We start from the raw sequence: 22,128 nt of genomic DNA on the forward strand, positions 1-22,128 counted from the left end.
TCTCCTCAGGGGGTTCAAGTGGTCTAATGTAACCCCTACGTATCATAGTTGGAGCTTTAGAATAATCCTTTATTCTAGCAGGGTATGGTGGTTTCTCAGTGTAAGCACAAGGAACAACAGGATCACTAAAAGCAATGACTTTCTCCTCAACTAGATTGGTTTTGGCTATGTTGCTTTCTACAGGAGGATGATATTTAAACCACTTCTCTTTGGGAAGATTAACATGAGCAGCAAAAGATTCACAAAGAGAAGCTACTATCTCAGAGTCAAGTCCATACTTAGCGCTAAAATCTCTAGAAGTGTTTGTCTCAACAAAAGATTTAACGCAATCAAACTGGAAATTCATACCTGACTCCTTACCTTCCTCCATCCCCCAATCTTTAGAGTTATGTTTGATTCTTTCCAATAAATTCCACTTGTGGTCAATATCCTTCTTCATAAAAGAACCGGTACAAGAAGTGTCAAGCATGGTACGATCTTCATGAGAAAGCCGAGCATAAAAGTTTTGAGTGATAATTTCTCTCGAGAGCTCATGATTGGGGCATGAATATAGCATTGATTTAAGCCTCCCCCAAGCTTGAGCTATGCTTTCCCTGTCACGAGGCCAAAAGATATAAATATAATTCCGATCACGATGTACTAAATGCATAGGATAGAACTTTTGATGAAATTCCAATTTCAACCGATTGTAGTCCCATGATCCAGTATCATCACATAGCCTATACCATGTCAAAGCCTTATCCTTCAAAGGTAAAGGAAAGACTTTCTTCTTTACCTCATCCTCGGGCAAACCTGCAAGCTTAAATAAACCACAAACTTCATCCACATAGATTAGATGCAAGTCTCGATGTGAAGATCCATCTCCTGTAAAAGGATTAGCCGGTAGTTTCTCAAGCATACCCGAAGGGATTTCATAAAAGATATTTTCAGTAGGTACCTCAGGTTGAGGAACAACTCCTCGTGCTTCCATTCGTGGTGAAGATACCCCGAACAAACTTCTCAAAGGAACAGTTTCAATAGTGACAAGTGACAATAAATTTCAGCACAGTATATGAATGTTTCCTTACCAAATTCCACTTACCAAAGGCGCTTCCCTCCCCGGCAACGGCGCCAGAAAAGAGTCTTGATGACCCACAAGTATAGGGGATCAATCATAGTCCTTTCGATAAGTAAGAGTGTCGAACCCAACGAGGAGGAGAAGGATCTCATAAACGGTTTTCAGCAAGGTAATAACTGCAAGCACTGAAAGTAGCGGTAACAAGTGATGGTGTAGTGAGGTGAAACGTAGCAAGCGAAAAGTAACAAGTAACAAGTAGTAGCAATGGTGCAGCAAGTGTCCCAATCCCTTTTGTAGCAAGGGACAAGCCTGAACAAACTCTTATAAGAGGAAAAGCGCTCCCGAGGACACACGGGAATTTCTGTCATGCTATTTTCATCATGTTCATATGATTCGCGTTCATTACATTGATAGTTTCATATGTGGGTGGACCGGTGCTTGGGTACTGCCCTTACTTGGACAAGCATCCCACTTATGATTAACCCCTCTTGCAAGCATCCGCAACTACGAAAGAAGAATTAAGACAACGTCTAACCATAGCATTAAACTAGTGGATCCAAATCACCCCCTTACGAAGCAACGCATAGACTCGGGTTTAAGCTTCTGTCACTCCAGCAACCCATCATCTACTTACTACTCCCCAATGCCTTACTCTATGCCCAAATATGGTGAAGTGTTATGTAGTCGACGTTCACATAACACCACTAGAGGAAAAACAACATACAGCATATCAAAATACCGAACGAATACCAAACTCACATGACTATTATTAGCATGACTTATCCCATGTCCTCAGGAACAAAAGTGACTACTCACAAAGCATAATCATAATCATGATCAGAGGTGTAATGAATAGCATCAAGGATCTGAACATAAACTCTTCCACCAAGTAATCCAACTAGCATCAACTACAAGGAGTAATCAACACTACTAGCAACCTTACAAGTACCAATCGGAGTCGTGAGATGGAGATTGGTTACAAGAGATGAACTAAGGATTGGAGAGGAGATGGTGCTGATGAAGATGTTGGTGGAGATGCCTCCCCTCCGACGAGAGGAGTGTTGGTGATGACGATGGCGACGATTTCCCCCTCTGGGAGGGAAGTTTCCCCGGCAGGATCGTCCTGCCGGAGCTCTAGATTGGATCTCCTCAAGTTCCGCCTCGTGGCGGCGGCGAAACCACCAAAAAGCTCCCGAATGATTTTTCTGGAACGAAACCCTTCATATAGCAAAAGAGGGGGCCAGTGGGCCGCCAGGGTGCCCACAAGCCCTGTTGCCGCGGCTAGGGGGGTAGGCCGCGGTTACCAGGCTTGTGGGCCCCTGGTTGCTCCCCTCTGACACTTCTTTCGCCCAGTATTTTTTGTAAAATCCAAAAAAAATCCACGTTGATTTTCAGGGAATTTGGAGTTGGGCAGAATGGAGCACTCAGACTTGCTCCTTTTCCAATCCAGAATTACAGCTGCCGGTATTCTCCCTCTTCAAATAAACCTTGCAAAATAAGAGAGAAAAGGCATAAGTAAGGTTCCACAAAGTATAATAACAGCCCATAAAGCGATAAATATCAACATGAAAGCATGATGCAAAATGGACGTATCACTCCCCCTCCCGGAGGAGTTTCCCCGGCGGAATCTGCCTGCCCGAAAGGTCTTTTCTACTTTGTAGGTTTCTGCACCGGAGCAGCGGTGGAACTCCAAAAACTCTTTTGTCCCTGGGATTTTTAGGTCTGAGGGTCATATAGGTCAAAGAGGGGCACCGGAGGTGGGACCCACCGCCCAGGCGGCCTCCCTGCACGGCCAGGAGGCAGGCCGCGCCACCAGGGCGCTTGGGTGCCTCGTGGCCCCCTCGAGTCCTTCTTCGGCATGTCTTCGTGATTTGTTCGGAAACTCTTTCCCCGTAAATTTCAGCTCAGTTGGAGATATTCTGATATGGCAACTCTTCATGCTCTTTTCTCCACTGAATCCCGTGTCTGCTGTTTAGGCACCGGAAAGTTGTAAACTGTGTAAAATAAGCCAAAACACTATAAGAATAACATCATATTGTGAAATATATCAATGAATATAGACAAATTATGATACTCCTCTGTCCCAAAATAAGTGTCGCAAACTTAGTACTAATTTAGTATAAATTTAGTACTAAAGCAGCGACACTTATTTTGGGACGGAGGGAGTACAAATAGTGTTGCATTTTGGACATATAAATGGACAAGACCCAAACTATGTACGTAGCATATGATCGTGTCAGTTTATTGCTACTGTTTTCTGCATGTCAATGTATCTGTTCCTATGACCATGAGATTATGCAACTCCCAGACACCGGAGGAATACCTTGTGTGTATCAAACGTCGCAACATAACTGGTGACTATAAAGGTGCTCTACAGGTATCTCCGAAGGAGTCTGTTGGGTTGGCATGGATCAAGACTCGGATTTGTCACTCCGTGTGATGGAGAGGTATCTCGGGGCCCACTCGGTAATACAACATCACAACAAGCCTTGCAAGCAATGTGACTAAGGAGTTAGTTATGGTATCTTGTATTACGGAACGAGTAAAGAGACTTTCCGGTAATGAGATTGAACTAGGTATGGAGATACCGACAATTGAATCTCGGGCAAGTAAGATACCGAAGGACAAAGGGAACAACATACGGGATTAACTGAATCCTTGACATAGAGGTTCAACTGATAAACATCTTCGTAGAATATGTAGGATCCAATATGGGCATCTAGGTCCCGCTATTGGTTATTGACCGGAGAGTGTCTCAGGTCATGTCTACATAGTTCTCGAACCCGTAGGGTCTGCACACTTAAGGTTCGGTGACGTTTCAGTATTATTGAGTTATGTATGTTGGTGACCGAAAGTTGTTCGGAGTCCCGGATGAGATCCCGGACGTCAGGAGGAGCTCCAGAATGGTCCAGAGGTAAATATTGATATATAGGAAAATTTCATTTGGCTTCCGAAAAGTTTTGGTCATTACCGGTAAAATATTGGGAGTGACGAATGGGTTCTGGAGTTTTACCGGGAGGGGCCACCCACCCGGGAGAGAACCTAATAGGCCTAAAGTGTTGGAAATATGCCCTAGAGGCAATAATAAATTAGTTATTATTATATTTATTAGTTCATGATAATCGTTTATTATCCATGCTATAATTGTATTGATTGGAAACACAGTGCATGTGTGGATACATAGACAAAACACTGTCCCTAGTAAGCCTCTAGTTGACTAGCTCGTTGATCAAAGATGGTCAAGGTTTCCTGACCATAGGCAAGTGTTGTCACTTGATAATGGGATCACATCATTAGGAAAATCATGTGATGGACTAGACCCAAATTAATAGACGTAGCATGTTGATCGTGTCATTTTGTTGCTACTGTTTTCTGCGTGTCAAGTATTTGTTCCTATGACCATGAGATCAAATAACTCACTGACACCGGAGGAATGCTTTGTGTGTATCAAACGTCACAACGTAACTTGGTGACTATAAAGATGCTCTACAGGTATCTTCGAAGGTGTTCGTTGAGTTAGTATGGATCGAGACTGGGATTTGTCACTCCATGTGACGGATGGGTATCTCGGGGCCCACTCGGTAATACAACATCACACACAAGCCTTGCAAGCAATGTAACTTAGTGTAAGTTGCGGGATCTTGTATTACGGAACGAGTAAAGAGACTTGCCGGTAAACGAGATTGAAATAGGTATGCGGATACTAACGATTGAATCTCGGGCAAGTAACATACCGAAGGACAAAGGGAATGACATATGGGATTATATGAATCCTTGGCACTTAGGTTCAAACGATAAGATCTTCGTAGAATATGTGGGATCCAATATGGGCATCCAGGTCCCGCTATTGGATATTGACCGAGGAGTCACTCGGGTCATGTCTGCATACTTCTCGAACCCGCAGGGTCTGCACACTTAAGGTTCGACGTTGTTTTATGCGTATTTGAGTTATATGGTTGGTTACCGAATGTTGTTTGGAGTCCCAGATGAGATCACGGACATCACAAGGGTTTACGGAATGGTCCGGAAATGAAGATTGATATATAGGATGACCTCATTTGATTACCGGAAGGTTTTCGGAGTTACCGGGAATGTACCGGGAATGACGAATGGGTTCCGGGTGTTCACGGGGGGGGGGGGGGCAACCCACCCCGGGGAAGCCCATAGGCCTTGGGGGTGGCGCACCAGCCCTTAGTGGGCTGGTGGGACATCCCAAGAAGGCCCTATGCGCCATAGAAAGAAAATCAAAGAGAAAAGAAAAAAAAAGGAGGAGGTGGGAAAAAGGGGAAGGACTCCTCCTTCCAAACCTAGTTGGATTCGGTTTGGAAGGGGAGGACTCCCCCCTTTGGCTAGGCTGACCCCCTTGGGGGTCCTTGGACCCCAAGGCAAGGCTCCCCCTCTTCCCACTATATATACGGAGGTTTTAGGGCTGATTTGGGACAACTTTTGCCACGGCAGCCCGACCACATATCTCCACGGTTTTACCTCTAGATCGCGTTTCTGCGGAGCTCGGGCGGAGCCCTGCTGAGATTAGATCACCACCAACCTCCGGAGCGCCGTCACGCTGCCGGAGAACTCATCTACCTCTCCGTCTCTCTTGCTGGATCAAGAAGGTCGAGATCATCGTCGAGCTGTACGTGTGCTGAACGCGGAGGTGCCATCCGTTCGGCACTAGATCGTGGGACTGATCGCGGGAAGGTTCATGGGGCGGATCGAGGAACGTGAGGACGTTCCACTACATCAACCGCGTTCACTAACGCTTCTGCTGTGCGATCTACAAGGGAACGTAGATCAAATATCCCCTCTCGTAGATGGACATCACCATGATAGGTCTTCGTGCGCGTAGGAAATTTTTTGTTTCCCATGCGACGTTCCCCAACAGTGGCATCATGAGCTAGGTTCATGCGTAGATGTCTTCTCGAGTAGAACACAAAAGTTTTTGTGGGCGGTGATGTGCGTTTTGCTGCCCTCCTTAGTCTTTTCTTGATTCCGCGGTATTGTTGGATTGAAGCGGCTTGGACCGACATTACTCATACGCTTACGAGAGACTGGTTTCATCGCTACGAGTAACCCCCTTGCTCAAAGATGACTGGCAAGTGTCGGTTTCTCCAACTTTAGTTGAATCGGATTTGACCGAGGAGGTCCTTGTATAAGGTTAAATAGCAATTCATATATCTCCATTGTGGTGTTTGCGTAAGTAAGATGCGATCCTACTAGATACCCATGGTCACCACGTAAAACATGCAACAACAAAATTAGAGGACGTCTAACTTGTTTTTGCAGGGTATGCTTGTGATGTGATATGGCCAACGATGTGATGTGATATATTGGATGTATGAGATGATCATGTTGTAATAGATAATATCGACTTGCATGTCGACGGTACGGCAACCGGCAGGAGCCATAGGGTTGTCTTTAAACTAACGTTTGTGCTTGCAGATGCGTTTACTATTTTGCTAGGATGTAGCTTTAGTAGTAATAGCATGAGTAGCATGGCAACCCCGATGGCGACACGTTGATGGAGATCATGGTGTGGCGCCGGTGACAAGAAGATCGTGCCGGTGCCTTGGTGATGGAGATCAAGGAACACGTGATGATGGCCATATCATGTCACTTATGAATTGCATGTGATGTTAATCCTTTATGCACCTTATCTTGCTTAGAACGACGGTAGCATTATGAGGTGATCTCTCACTAAAATTTCAAGACAAAATTGTGTTCTCCCCGACTATGCACCGTTGCGACAGTTCTTCGTTTCGAGACACCACGTGATGATCGGGTGTGATAGACTCAACATTCACATACAACGGCTGCAAAACAGTTGCACACGCGGAACACTCGGGTTAAGCTTGACGAGCCTAGCATGTGCAGACATGGCCTCAGAATACATGAGACCGAAAGATCGAGCATGAATCGTATAGTAGATATGATTAGCATAGATATGCTTACCACTGAAACTATTCTCGACTCACGTGATGATCAGACTTGAGATAGTGGATTTGGATCATGTACCACTCAAATGACTAGAGAGATGTACTTTTTGAGTGGGAGTTCTTAAGTAATATGATTAATTGAACTAATTGTCATGAACATAGTCTAATGGTCTTTGCGAATTACGATGTAGCTTGCTCTATAGCTCTACTGTTTTATATATGTTCCTAGAGAAAATTTAGTTGAAAGTTGATAGTAGCAAACTTTGCAGAGGATTGTCCTCGTTGCTGCGCAGAAGGCTTATGTCCTTAATGCACCACTCGGTGTGCTGCACCTCGAGCGTCGTTTGTGGATGCTGTGAACATCCGACATACACGTTTCTGATGACTACACGATAGTTCAGTGCAAAATACTTAATGGCTTAGAAGCAAGGCGCCGAAGACGTTTTGAAACGTCACGGAACATAAGTGATGTCCTAAAGAGATGAAATTGTGATTTCATGATTGTGCCCTTGTTAAGAGGTACGAGACCTCCGACAAGATTCTTTGTCCACAGAGTAAAGGAGAAAAGCTCAATCGTTGAGCATGTGCTCAGATTGTCTGAGTACGACAATCGCTTGAATCAAGTGGGAGTTAATCTTCCAGATGAGATAGTGATGGTTCTCCAAAGTCACTGCCACCAAGCTGTGAGAGCTTCGTGATGAACTATAACATATCAAGGATAGATACAATGATCTTGAGCAATTCGCGATGTTTGACACTGCGAAAGTACAAATCAAGAAGGAGCATCAATAGTTGATGGTTAGTAAAACCACTAAGTTTCAAGAAAGGCAAGGGCTAGAAGGGATACTTCGTGAAACGGCAAAACAGTTGTTGCACTAATGAAGAGACCCAAGATTAAACCCAAACCCGAGACTAAGTGCTTCTGTAATGAGGGGAACAGTCACTGAGGCGGAGCAACTCTAGATACTTGGTAGATAAGAAAGCTGGCAAAAGTCGAAAGAAGTATATCTGATATACATGATGTTGATGTGTACTTTACTAGTACTCCTAGTAGCACGAAGGTATTGGATACTGGTTCGGTTGCTAAGTGATTAGTAACACGAAATGAAAGCTACGGCATAAACGGAGACTAGCTAAAGGCGAGGTGACGATACGTGTTGGAAGTGTTTCCAAGGTTGATATGATCAAACGTCGCACGCTCCCTCTACCATCGGGATGGGTGTTAAACCTAAATAATTGTTATTTGGTGCTTGCGTTAAGCATGAACATGATTGGATCGCGTTTATTGCAATACGATTATTCATTTAAAGAGAATAATGGTTACTCTATTTGCTTGAATAATCACCTTCAATGGTTTATTGAATCTCGATTGTAGTGTTACACATGTTCATGATATTGGTGCCAAAAAGATACGAGGTAATGATGATAGTACCACTTACTTGTGGCACTGCCGCTTGAGTCATGTTGGTATAAATTGCATGAAGAGGCTCCGTGCTGATGGATCTTTATACTCACTTGATTTTGAATCACTAGTGACATGCAAATCATACCACATGAGCAAGGCCTTGTTTTCATTGAGATGAAACAAGGTAGTAACTTGTTGGAAGTGATACATTTTGATGTATGCAATCCAATGGGTGTTGAGGCACGCAGTGGATATCATTGTGTTCTTACTTCAATGACGATTTGAGTAGATACAAGAGAATTTACTTAATAAATCACAAGAATTAAATATTGAAAAGTTCAATTCTGTTTCAGAGTGAAGTTCGTCGTAACAAGAGGATAAACTGTCTACGATATGATCATAGAAATGGATATCTGAGTTACGAGTTTTGGTACGCAGTTAAGACAATGTGAAAATTGTTTCGCAGTTCATGCCACCTGGAACATCATAGTGTGATGATGTGTCTGAACGTCATAGCCACGCATTGTTTGGTATGGTGCATGCTATGATGTCTCTTATCGAATTACCACTATCGTTTATGGGTTATGCATTAGAGAAAACCACATTCACTTTAAATAGGGCACCGCGTATTTCCGTTGAGATGACACAGTATAGACTGAGGTTTAGAGAAATCTAAACTGTCGTTTCTTGAAAGTTTGGGGCTTCGACACTTATGTGAAAAAGTTTCAGTCTGATAAGCTCGAACCCAAAGCGGATAAATGCATCTTCATAGGATATCCAAAACAGTTGGGTACATCTCCTATCTCAGATCCGAAAGCAAAGTGTTTGTTTCTAGAAATGGATCCTTTCTCGAGGAAAGGTTTCTCTCGAAAGAATTGAGTGGGAGGGTGGTAGAACTTGATAAGGTTATTGAACTATCACTTCAACCAGTGTGTAGCAGGGAGCAGGAAGTTGTTCCTGTGGCGCCTACACCAATTGAAGTGAAAGCTGACGATGGTGATCATCGAGCATCGAATCAAGTTACTACAAATCTAGTAGGTTGACAAGGTCACGTACTACTGCAGAGTGGTATGGTAACCCTGTCTTGGAGGTCATGTTGTTGAGCAACAATGAACCTATGAGTTATGGAGAAAGCAATGGTGGGCCCGGATTCCGACAAATTGCTGGAGGCCATGAAATCCAAGAGAGGATCCATGTATGAAAACAAAGTGTAGACTTTGGAAGAACTACTTGATGGTCATAGGACTATTGGGTAAAGATGGATCTTTAAAAGGAAGACATACGATGATGGTGATAAGTCACTATTAAGAAAAGCTCGACTTGTCGCAAAGATGTTTCCGACAAGATCAAACAGTTGACTATGATGAGACTTTCTCACTCGTAGCGATGCTAAAAGTCTGTTAGAATTATGTTAGTAGTTGCTGCATTATTTATGAAATATTGCACATAGGATGTCAAAACATTGTTTCCTCGACGGTTTCCTTGAGCAAACATTGTATGTGATACAACCAGGAGGTTTTGTCGATCCTAAAGATACTAGCAAGTATGCAAGCTCCAGCGATCCTCCAATGGACTCGTGCAAGCATCTCGGAGTTGGAATATACACTTTGATGAGATGATCAAAGATTTTGGGTTTGTACAAGGTTTATGAGAAACTTGTATTTCCAAAGAAGTGAGTGGGAGCACTATAGAATTTCTGATAAGTATATGTGGTTGACATATTGTGGATCAGAAGTAATGTAGAATTTCTGTAAAGCATACAAGGTTGTTTGAAAGGAGTTTTTCAAAGGAATACCTGGATTGCGCTACTTGAACATTGAGCATCAAAGATCTATGGAGATAGATCGAAAGCGCTTAATGGAAGTTTCAACAAGATCCATGCCTTGACAAGTTTTTGAAGGAGTTCAAAATAGATCAGCAAAGAAGGAGTTCTTGGTTGCGTTGTGAGGTGTGAATTTGAGTAAGACTCAAAACCCGACCCCGGAAGAATAAAGAGAATAGACGAAGGTCGTCTTCTATGCCTTGGCCGTAGAATCTGAAGTATGCCATGCTGGGTACCGCACCTGATGTGTGCCTTGACTCAAGGTCTGTTGAGAGGTACAGAAAGTGATCCATGATTAAATCACTAGCAGCGGTCAAAATTTATCCTTAGTAACTGATGGACTAAGGAATTTTTCTCGATTATGGAGGTGGTTAAAGAATTCGTCGTAAAAGGTTACGTCGATGCACGCTTTGACACTAATCCGAATAACTATGAGTAGTGAAACGGATTCGTATGGTAGAGTAGATATTTGGAGTATTTCCGAATAGCACATAGTAGCAGCATCTATAAGATGACATAAAGATTTGTAAAGAACACACGGGTCTGAAAGTTTCAGAACCGTTGACTAAAACCGCTCTCACGAGCAAGACGTGATTAGACCCCATGACTATATGGGTGTTGGATTCGTTGGAATCACATGGTGATGTGAACTAGATTATTGACTCTAGTGCAAGTGGGAGACTGTTGGAAATATGCCCGAGAGGCAATAATAAATTAGTTATTATTATATTTCTTAGTTCATGATAATCGTTTATTATCCATGCTATAATTGTATTGATTGGAAACACAGTGCATGTGTGGATACATAGACAAAACACTGTCCCTAGTAAGCCTCTAGTTGACTAGCTCGTTGATCAAAGATGGTCAAGGTTCCCTGACCATAGGCAAGTGTTGTCACTTGATAACGGGATCACATCATTAGGAGAATCATGTGATGGACTAGACCCAAACTAATAGACGTAGCATGTTGATCGTGTCATTTTGTTGCTACTGTTTTCTGCGTGTCAAGTATTTGTTCCTATGACCATGAGATCATATAACTCACTGACACCGGAGGAATGCTTTGTGTGTATCAAATGTCACAACGTAACTGGGTGACTATAAAGATGCTCTACAGGTATCTTCGAAGGTGTTCGTTGAGTTACTATGGATCGAGACTGGGATTTGTCACTCCGTGTGACGGAGAGGTATCGCGGGGCCCACTCGGTAATACAACATTACACACAAGCCTTGCAAGCAATGTGACTTAGTGAAAATTGCGGGATCTTGTATTACGAAACGAGTAAAGAGACTTGCTGGTAAACGAGATTGAAATAGGTATGCGGATACTGACGATCGAATCTCGGGCAAGTAACATACCGAAGGACAAAGGGAATGACATACGGGATTATATGAATCCTTGGCACTTAGGTTCAAACGATAAGATCTTCGTAGAATATGTGAGATCCAATATGGTCATCCAGGTCCCGCTATTGGATATTGACCGAGGAGTCACTCGGGTCATGTCTGCATAGTTCTCGAACCCGCGGGGTCTGCACACTTAAGGTTCGACGTTGTTTTATGCGTATTTGAGTTATATGGTTGGTTACCGAATGTTGTTCGGAGTCCCGGATGAGATCACGGACGTCACGAGGGTTTCCGGAATGGTCCGGAAACGAAGATTGATATATAGGATGACCTCATTTGATTACCGGAAGGTTTTCGGAGTTACCGGGAATGTACCCGGAATGACGAATGGGTTCCGGGTGTTCACCGGGGGGGGCAACCCACCCCAGGGAAGCCCATAGGCATTGGGGGTGGCGCACCAGCCCTTAGTGGGCTGGTGGGACAGCCCAAGAAGGCCCTATGCGCCATAGGAAGAAAATCAAAGAGAAAAGAAAAAAAAAAGGAGGAGGTGGGAAAAAGGGGAAGGACTCCTCCTTCCAAACCTAGTTGGATTCGGTTTGGAAGGGGAGGACTCCCCCCTTTGGCTCGGCCGACCCCCTTGGGGGTCCTTGGACCTCAAGGCAAGGCTCCCCCTCTTCCCCCTATATATACGGAGGTTTTAGGGCTGATTTGGGACAACTTTTGCCACGGCAGCCCGACCACATATCTCCACGGTTTTACCTCTAGATCGCGTTTCTGCGGAGCTCGGGCGGAGCCCTGCTGAGATTAGATCACCACCAACCTCCGGAGCGCCGTCACGCTGCCGGAGAACTCATCTACCTCTCCGTCTCTCTTGCTGGATCAAGAAGGCCGAGATCATCGTCGAGCTGTACGTGTGCTGAACGCGGAGGTGCCGTCCGTTCGGCACTAGATCGTGGGACTGATCGCGGGACGGTTCGCGGGGCGGATCGAGGGACGTGAGGACGTTCCACTACATCAACCGCGTTCACTAACGCTTCTGCTGTGCGATCTACAAGGGTACGTAGATCGAATATCCCCTCTCGTAGATGGACATCACCATGATAGGTCTTCGTGCGCGTAGGAAAAATTTTGTTTCCCATGCGACGTTCCCCAACATAAAGGTGGTGCACGAGCCCTTAGTGGGCTGGTGCGGCCATCCCAATGAGGCTATTTCGGCCAAAGGTGCAAAAGGGAAAGAACAGGAAAAAGTGGAAGGAGGAAACCAAGTAGGAAGGGAGTCCTTCACCAAACCATATTGGAGGAGGACTCTCCTCCCTTGGCTCGGCCGAACCTCTCCTCTTGCAGGAGGAGGCAAGGCTGCCCTCCCTCTTATTCCGCCTATATATAGTGGAGGTTTTGAGGGCAAACTTCACCAGAAAATAGCCATGTGTTGCCCTCTCCTCCATAGATCATCACCCTCATCTAGATTAGTTCGGCATAGCTTGGTGAAGCCCTTCTGGATTAGTTCACCACCACCACCACCACGTCGCCGTGCTGGAGAACTCATCTACCTCTCCGCCCCTCTTGATGGATCAAGAAGGCGAAGATCGTCATCGAGCTGTAAGTGTGCTGAACGCGGAGGTGTCGTCCGTTCGGTACTAGATCAGGAAGGATCATGATGAGATCGCGGGACGGGTCATGATGGGATCGCGGGATGGATCATCATTGGATCGCAAAGACGTTCGACTACATCAACCGCGTTATATAAGCTTCCGCTTAGCGATCTACAAGGGTAAGTAGATGCACTCTCCCCTCTAGTAGATGGTCATCACCATGGATAGGTCTTGGACGTGCGTAGGAAAATTTTGTTTCCCATGCGACATTCCCCAACATGGTGGGGGAGGCTTTGTTGACTGTATGTCATGTCCTGAATAGAGTCCCTAACAAAAATAAAGAGAAAACCCCTTATGATGAGTGTGTAAGAAGAAAACCATCACTTTCTTATTTGCGCACTTGGGGATGTTTGGCAAAGGTCAATATTCCTATCCCTAAGAAACGCACACTTGGACCAAAGATAGTGGATTGTGTTTTTCTGGGTTATGCTCAGCGGAGCATTGCTTGTAGATGTTTAGTAGTTAAATCTGAGGTTCCTGATATGCATGTAGATACTATAATGGAATCTCGTGATGCAACATTTTTTGAGAATATATTTACTATGAAAGATATGCATAGCATTGCTAGATTTTCTTCTGAGATAAATTCTGAAACTAGTACATTTGATGATTATATTGAACAAACACCCAAGGAAGTCCATGGGAAGGATAACGATGAAGCTCCTGTAAGGCGCAAGAGACGAAGGGTTGCAAAATCCTTTGGTGATGATTTCATCGTATACCATGTGGACGATACTCCCAATTCTATTGAAGAGGCATATGCATCTCCGGATGTAGATGATTGGAAATAAGTTGTTCATAATGATATGGAGTCAATTCTTTCTAATGGAACTTGGGAGTTAACTGAACGACCTTATGGTTGTAAGCCTGTGGATTGTAAATGGGTGTTCAAAAAGAAGTTAAGGCCTGATGGTACTATTGATAAATACAAGGAGCGACTTGTGGCCAAGGTCTACACTGAAAAAGAAGGCGAAGATTACTTTGACACCTATTCACATGTTGCTAGAATAACCACCATTCGGGTGCTACATTCCCTGACTGCCTCTTATGGTCTAATCATTCATCAAATGGATGTAAAGACAACTTTCCTAAATGGAGAGTTGGAATAGGAAATTTATATGGATCGGACTGATGGGTTTGTGGTAAAAGGATAAGGGAGAAAGTTGTGCAAGTTGTTAAAATCTTTATATGGTCTAAAACAAGCACATAAGCAATGGCATGAGAAGTTTGGAAGAACTCTGACTACTGCGGGATTTGTCATTAACGAGGCTGATAGGTGTGTCTACTATCATCATGGTGGTGGCAATAGTGTCATATTATGTTTGTATGTGGATGACATATTGATCTTTGGTACAAACATTGTTGCAATCAATGAGGTCAAGTCTTTCCTATCAAAGAGTTTTGACATGAAAGATCTAGGAGAAGCTTATGTGATCCTAAACATCAAACTTATTATGGATGAGAGTGGGATTACTCTAACGCAATCTCACTATGTTGAGAAGGTCTTGAGCCATTTCGGCTTTATGGATAGCAAGCCTTCTCCAACACCTTATGATCCGAGCATGACACTTAAAAAGAACAAGAAAGAAACGAGAGATCAATTAAGATACTCTCAAATTGTCGGTTCACTCATGTACCTAACTAGCGCTACAAGACCAGACATCTCTTTTGTTGTGAGCAAACTTAGTAGGTTCATGTCCAACCCGGGTAATGATCATTGACATGCACTAGAAAGGGTCTTACACTATCTGAGAGGTACTATGAGTTATGGAATTCAATATTCAGGGCACCCCGTTGTGCTAGAAGGATATAGTGATTCAAATTGGATCTCTGATGTTTATTTACTCTATGCTACAAGTGGGTATGTATTAAATCATGGAGGTGGTGCAGTGTCATGGAGGTCTTGCAAGAAAACCATATTGACAAGGTCAACTATGGAAGCAGAACTAACTGCTTTAGACACAGCCACTGTTGAGGCAGAATGGTTGCGTAAACTCTTGATGGACTTGCGTGTGGTTGAAAAAACCTATACCGACTATTCTTATGAATTGTGACAACCAAACGGTTATCGCTGAAGTGAATAATTCTAAGGATAATACAAAGTCATCAAAACACGTGAAGAGACGTTTGAAATATGTCAGGAAGTTGAGAAACTCCGGAGTAATTACTGTTAAATATATTCAAACAGACAAAAACCTAAGAGATCCTTTTACAAAGGGACTATCACGAAATGTGATAGATATTGCATCAAGGGAGATGGCTATGAGACCCATAGATGTTACACCATAGTAGTAACCCAACATTTGTGATTGGAGATCCCGTGAATTAGGACCTGGGAAGAATAAGCTATTGGTTAACAAAGGAGAGTAATAAGTGACCTTCTCTAAGTGAAGATGCAAAACTCTGAGAGTTGTAAGGCTTAAGTGTTGTAAGGCAGGTTGGAAATATGCCTTAATGTGGTACTATTGGCTATTATAGCAAATATGTTGTCCTAGAGATAAATCTTGAAACAACACACCTATATGAGCTTCGATTGTAAAACGTCGCAATCTAAAGATCTCGGTAATCTCTAGTAAGCTCACGAAGAGACCAGGGAGTACGACATATATGCTCCAAACCGCGGGGTAGCCTACAGGGAGCCAGATACTGGTTAAGACTTTGAGTGAAAACTCTTCACATAAACTTAGCAATTCAAGATATAGTCCATTGTCAAGTTGTGGATGGATGTAGCTTAAAGTTCTAGGCAGAAGTTCAACTTGATAGTCTCTGCTGAAACACCCGTATATTAAACAAGTCGAGAGAAAAGGCAAATCTCTAAATGGGTATTTGAGATCTGATCGGGGATTGTTAGAATTAATGAGTGAAACCTCTTCACATAAACCTAGCAATTCAAGGTATAAGTCCATTGTCAAGTTGTGGATGGATGTAGCTTAAAGTTCTAGGCAGAAGTTCAACTTAATAGTCTCTGCTGAAACACTCGTATATTAAACAAGTCGAGAGAAAAGGCAAATCTCTAAATGGGTATTTGAGATCTTATGGGGGATTGTTATAATTAATGGGCTTGGCCCATCTAAAAATTCTGAAATCTCAAATTGAGCCCATGAGTAAAATGGCAAGTGGTGGTGTGGTGGTGCTAAAGTTTAGTCTCATACCGCTAGTTGAGGAAGAGTTGGACCTCTTTATATAGTGAGTTCTCCCCACCATTCTATGTATGTGTTGAGAACGGAAAGGAGAAGACCACACGCGCGCGCGCTCGCTCGCCTCGCCTCGCCTCTCCTGGCCGGGTCGGGCGGCGCGTACGTGCGACATGCGCGTGAATGGTCCGCCGAATTCCGATATGTTTCCTTGCGGGGGCACGGCTTCCTTTTGCCATTTTATTTTTATGTCTTGGCAGACAAGTTGAGAATTTCTTGTCCGGTAAGTATACGACTTGAAAACCAAGTCCGTTTGAGACGTGATCGCGACACGGTACCGACCTTGATCCTCCTATATATACTGCTTACCATGGCCGGCCAAAGATACACCAAAAACATCTAGGGTTTTGCCTCGTCTCACAATGTGTGCCGCCGTCGTAGTCTACCTCATCTCGAGCGTCCGCATGCACCGGCATGCGAGAGAGCAGGTCTCCGGAACCTTTCGTCCTTGCGATCCTGCATCGTAAGAGGACGAATTAGGTTTTTGGGAAGCGCTTTGCACGACTACTCAATGTCTTCACCAAGGGTCATCTATCGTCCAAGTCGGACGGTGCTACTCATCATCGTCCTCATCGCCATCAACAAAGGATCGTCGCCAACATCATCATCAACACAGTCACTCCTGCTGCAACTAACGAGCAATACGTTACTTATAATTTGTTAATGTTCACTGCTTCTTACGCGGTGATGTTGTGCATGTTCGGTTGCTCTTCTAGATTGCTAGAGTATTGCATGATACCTTTTCTTTTAGTCATGATTTATTTATTGAAATTAATCATGAACTTGCCTAATCTTCCAACATCCACTATAAGTCCATGCGGTGGTCAGCGTGTGACAAGCTAGCGACCGCGAGTTCCTTAGGTGGTCGGTGTGCAAGCGACACAGGGAGGAGCCGTAGGACCCAATTGTAATCTGAATTTTAGGTTTATGAGGCTTACACGGATCTTGTTGCAAATTTAACTACTCACATGTGGGCTTCATATTTGACCGGAAATCATTTATACACGATCTGTTCTACCGAGAAATAAATCATTCCCATTTCCTATTTGGGATCACAGTGTGAGTTAACATGCATTTTTGTTAACTGGTGCCTATGGCGTTCATAAATTGACCGGCCCATGTAGACACCTGTTGATGATTTTCTTAAAAAAATTCAATGAACTTTTTTTAAAATTTCAACGAATATTTTTTAAGCTTGATAAACATTTTTTTCTGAAAATCTATGAACCTTTTCTAAAATATTAAAATTCAATGAACTTTTTTTAATATCAATAAACTTTATTGAAATTTAATGGGTATATTTTTGAAAATGAATGATTTTTTGTAAAAATTGAGAAACTTTTATAAGGTTTATGAAAAAAATAATCAATGAACTTGTTTTAAAAATACATGAACTTTTTTGAATTTCTATGAACTTTTTCAAATTTCATAAAGTTTCTAAGGGTTTAATCAACTATTTCCAAATTGGACGAACATTTTTTCAATTTCAATGAACCTTTTTTCAATATGATGAACTTTTTCAAAATTGATGAACCTTTTTTAAAGATATGAACTTTTTTAAAGTGGATGAACCTTTTTCTTTAAATATTTAAACTTTTTAAAATTTTAAATTTTATTTTCGTAACAAATAGAAATATGGGCTTTTTTCCTACTGGGTCAACAGAAAAGGATAAAAAAAACTGGACAGCAAGCTAATGGGCCAGCCCATGCCAACGGCGCTGCAGGCGCCGGATCGCTAAGAGATGCATGCGCGCTGTATAGGTGCTCCCTAAAAACTCTTCTATACTTTTGTGATATACCTCAAAATAATTTTACAATACTAGATATTACGGTCTCTAATAGACTTGCTCTAACGATAACAAGCTTGTAGGAAAACGTTCATTCCTTTTAAGTGGGCTGCACTTCAGCCCACTTTTCACATGCTAGATTTTTCAAATATAAGTTAGTAATTCTTTTGCAAATTATAATCATAGTATATTTTGAATATAAGTGTTACAAATATTATATGTACAAATAAAAGAATAAAAAATCGTGTATTTTCTTAAAAATATTCACTTATTTACATGTTGATTATATTTAAAACATTTAGAGTAAGTACAAAAATATTCATTTTTTAGTAAATGTGAAAACATATACCTCATCGCTCATATTTAAATTATCAAAATTATGAATACATACATTTTTGTTAATTTTGAATAATTATGATTATCTTGAAATTATAAAAATTAGAAAAACAGAAATACTTATTTGTTTATATGATTTTTTGAAAAATAATTTTCTATATTTATAAGGCTTGGACATTTTGCTTTAACACGTAAATGTTTGAAGTTTCTTTTTATTACTATTATTAAAATATATGTACTTTATAGAAATACTAAAGAAGTAAAAATGAAAATGGGCTGCACAGACTGCAGCCTAATTAAACCATCAAAATTTGAGCGTTGTAGGGGAAATACACTTTGGTTTCTGGTTGTATATGCATTCTATATAAGGAATTTTTTTAATAATTAAATAAAAACCAAAAGTTTAGAATTATTTTTGGATTAAAGTTAACTTTATTTTGCACTAGTATATAAATTTCACAAAAACCCAACATTTTCTTCTAGGAAAAAAAGAAAAAAATTATTTGCTAATACAGGTCACTATTCACACTATTTTGACCGAAATTTTGTCTTTTTAAAAAGACGTCAAAGTGTATTTTTTATGGATTTTTCTCACAAGTACAATAGAAGGTCAAATTTATTTTAAAAATATCTCTAAAAAAATTTAATTTTTTTTAAATTTGCTTTTTTTTTCATATAAAATGTATATAGACCGAGAAACGAAATGTTTTCGTCCAACGTTGTAGTGGTTAGCGTCAGCATTTTGCTAGTGCTACGTCGCAATTTCGGCCTTGGCAGTGGCAGTTTTTTTCGCCATCCTTCCCTTATTCTGATATATGTGAGGTTTACTGGTCAAATAGACATATACTTCCTCCGTTTCTTTTTACTCAGCGTATAAGATTTAGTCAAAGTCAAACAACATAAAGTTTGACCAAATTTATATCCAAAAATATGAATATCTATTATATGAAAATTGTATAGTATGAAAATACATCTCTTGGTGCATTTGATAATATTGATTTCATATTGTGAATGTTGATATTTTTTAATATAAAATTAGTCAAACTTTATAAAGCTTGACTTTGATCAAACCTTATATACAGACTAAAAACAAACGGAGAAAGTATAAAGCAAGCTCGTTGTTCGAAATGTGTGTGACATCATGTGTGCATGCTAATCAAAATACGATGCCACATCATCACATTGTCTGTCTACGGATAAGATTATCATCATATTTATTTACACGCTCGTGCAAATGCAAGTTCTAGCTTCAGACACTAAAATAAATACCAATGACAACTTGACAAGTTCGAACATTCAATGGTATTGTCTCATCAAAAACAGGGGTGGACCCAGGAAAAAAGTTGAGAGGGGGCAAAAAAATTAACCATATTCATGAACCACCAAGGCAAAAGATTCCACATAAACTAAATCATGGGCGTAATCACTTCATTCTAGGCATGATATTAAAAGTCATTGAAAAGTGAGAGAAAACTAACCATTTGAGACAAAATGAATTACGTCAATATGAAAATATCTTAGTTCTAAAGTTGCGTAAGAGAACATCGCCACATTGTTGTAAGAATCAAATCTCCTACATAAAAGAAAAGAAACATTATTAAATCGAGGGACAATGAAAATATTGAAGAAGGACGATACTAAAAATTAGAAAATGAGATTTAGCCCATTACCTTTCATTTCATCCCACGGCAACACCTTTCACCGCATGAAAACATATAACTACCACTTCATTGCGAATTTTGTTCACCAATTCTTTTTTGACAAAGTGGATGAGGCTATGGTTCATAAAATCATCAAGTACTGCTTGTGTCCTCATCCTGATGCTGATTACGATTGTAACTACAATCCTCTTCCTTTTAGATGTATCTCTAAGAAGCTTCTCCAAATAAACTATTTCATGCATTTTTAAAATTATTGATTTCTGAAAACACACCTCTCCATTAGCTTTCCTGCAACTTTAAGTACCGTAAACTAAATGTTAAATGAGTTGTCAAATTGGTATACTTGGTATACGAAGACAAAGTGTGCTAGGAAGTAGGAAGTAGAAATATATTATTTGGACTACCCATTGATTGTAAGTACAAAGTTTCATACTTAATTTATATGTTATTATAGGAAATAATATTTGAATTGACCTAAGCTAGCATCTAAATTGGTAGATTATACATATAAGTTTATGTTTTCTAACACAGAAATTAAAGAACAAAAACTTTGGAAAAAGAAAACACTAGAGGACTTATACGGCTTACCTTAATGTCAATTAGAACTAAGGAATCAGGGAATTGGGGTCCCTATTTCTATTTGGCGATGGAGTTGAGCTGGCGCTGCTGCAGTGCATGTGGTGCAAGGCCACCATGACGCGAGGGACCGTCGTAGATTGCCGGCGCCGGCGACGGCGCGACGGCGTGAGAGGAGAAATCAGGGCATCCGTCTCGTGCGTGGCTGCGCGCTTAAGGTGTGTATCTAGGTTTAATCTTGCGATTGAGTTGGACAACGTGTGTAATACGTACTTGCGTTGGGCCGTAGGCTACAGTCCACATACACATGAATTGTTAATTTGTTTCACTGCTTCCGGAAGGTTAGAGCTGGGCTTCTAGAAATATACAACAGATTGGGCTGAGTGGGGGCAGGCTATTTGGCTGAGTGGGGGCACATGGCAAGCCGATGGGAAAATCAAGTGGGGGCAGCTGCCCCCACAACCATCAACGTAGGTATGCGAAAAGGCTCCTACGGCCGAGGCTGCTCATAATGGGAAGTAACTAGGAGTAGTAACATAATGTTGTTACTACTCTATGTTACCACCTCCATAGTGGGGAGTAACATACATGTGGTGTCATGCAAACTAGCATTTATTAGGTTATAGACACATAATGCATTGAAATATGTGATGTGATGGTAACTAGCTATGTTACTACCATCATCTCTCTCCGCATTAATTACTTGCCACGTTAGATTTTTTACCTACGTGGCGTTGATGTTACTACTTAGTTACTTCCCACGCTCAGGAATGCGCCGAGGAGCACCCGGCCGCTCCGCACGATCGTGACCTCCAAGCCGACGCTCTGCTCCTGACGACGAGGAAGACACCATATCATGTACAACATCGCGCTCACCTTTGGAGCTGGAAGAGTGTGAGAGCGGATTTGTCGAGACGCAGCGAACGGTGCAGCTCGATCGGGGAGGTGGAGGACGCCGGCCGCTGGCGCTCGGCGCCAAAACAAGAACGTATGGCTGGCACGCGCGCACTACAGACAGTCTGATCCCACACATGCGTTGTAGGCCCAAATGCCCAATCAATCACGGCCGTTGATCTACGTACGAAGCGTGCCGCGTTGAAAGGCACTTGCCGTCTGTGCGCGGGCGTAAGAGCAACTCTAGCACACCCCGCATCCCGTCCCGACCCGCAAAATAACCGCCAAAATGCGGGTCGGGACGATAAACCCAGCCCAATCACACAACGCAACCCGTCCCGGCCCGCAAAAAAATTTAGGGGGCGCGGCAAATCCCCGATCCCAATCCGGAAAAACGCGGGTTTCCCCCTCGCGGCTGCAATGCCTGCATATATTCGGAAGCGGTTGGTGGGGGGCATTTCATC

Source organism: Hordeum vulgare, chromosome 7H, assembly GCF_904849725.1.
Source record: "Hordeum vulgare subsp. vulgare chromosome 7H, MorexV3_pseudomolecules_assembly, whole genome shotgun sequence".
Taxonomy (NCBI): Eukaryota; Viridiplantae; Streptophyta; class Magnoliopsida; order Poales; family Poaceae; genus Hordeum; species Hordeum vulgare.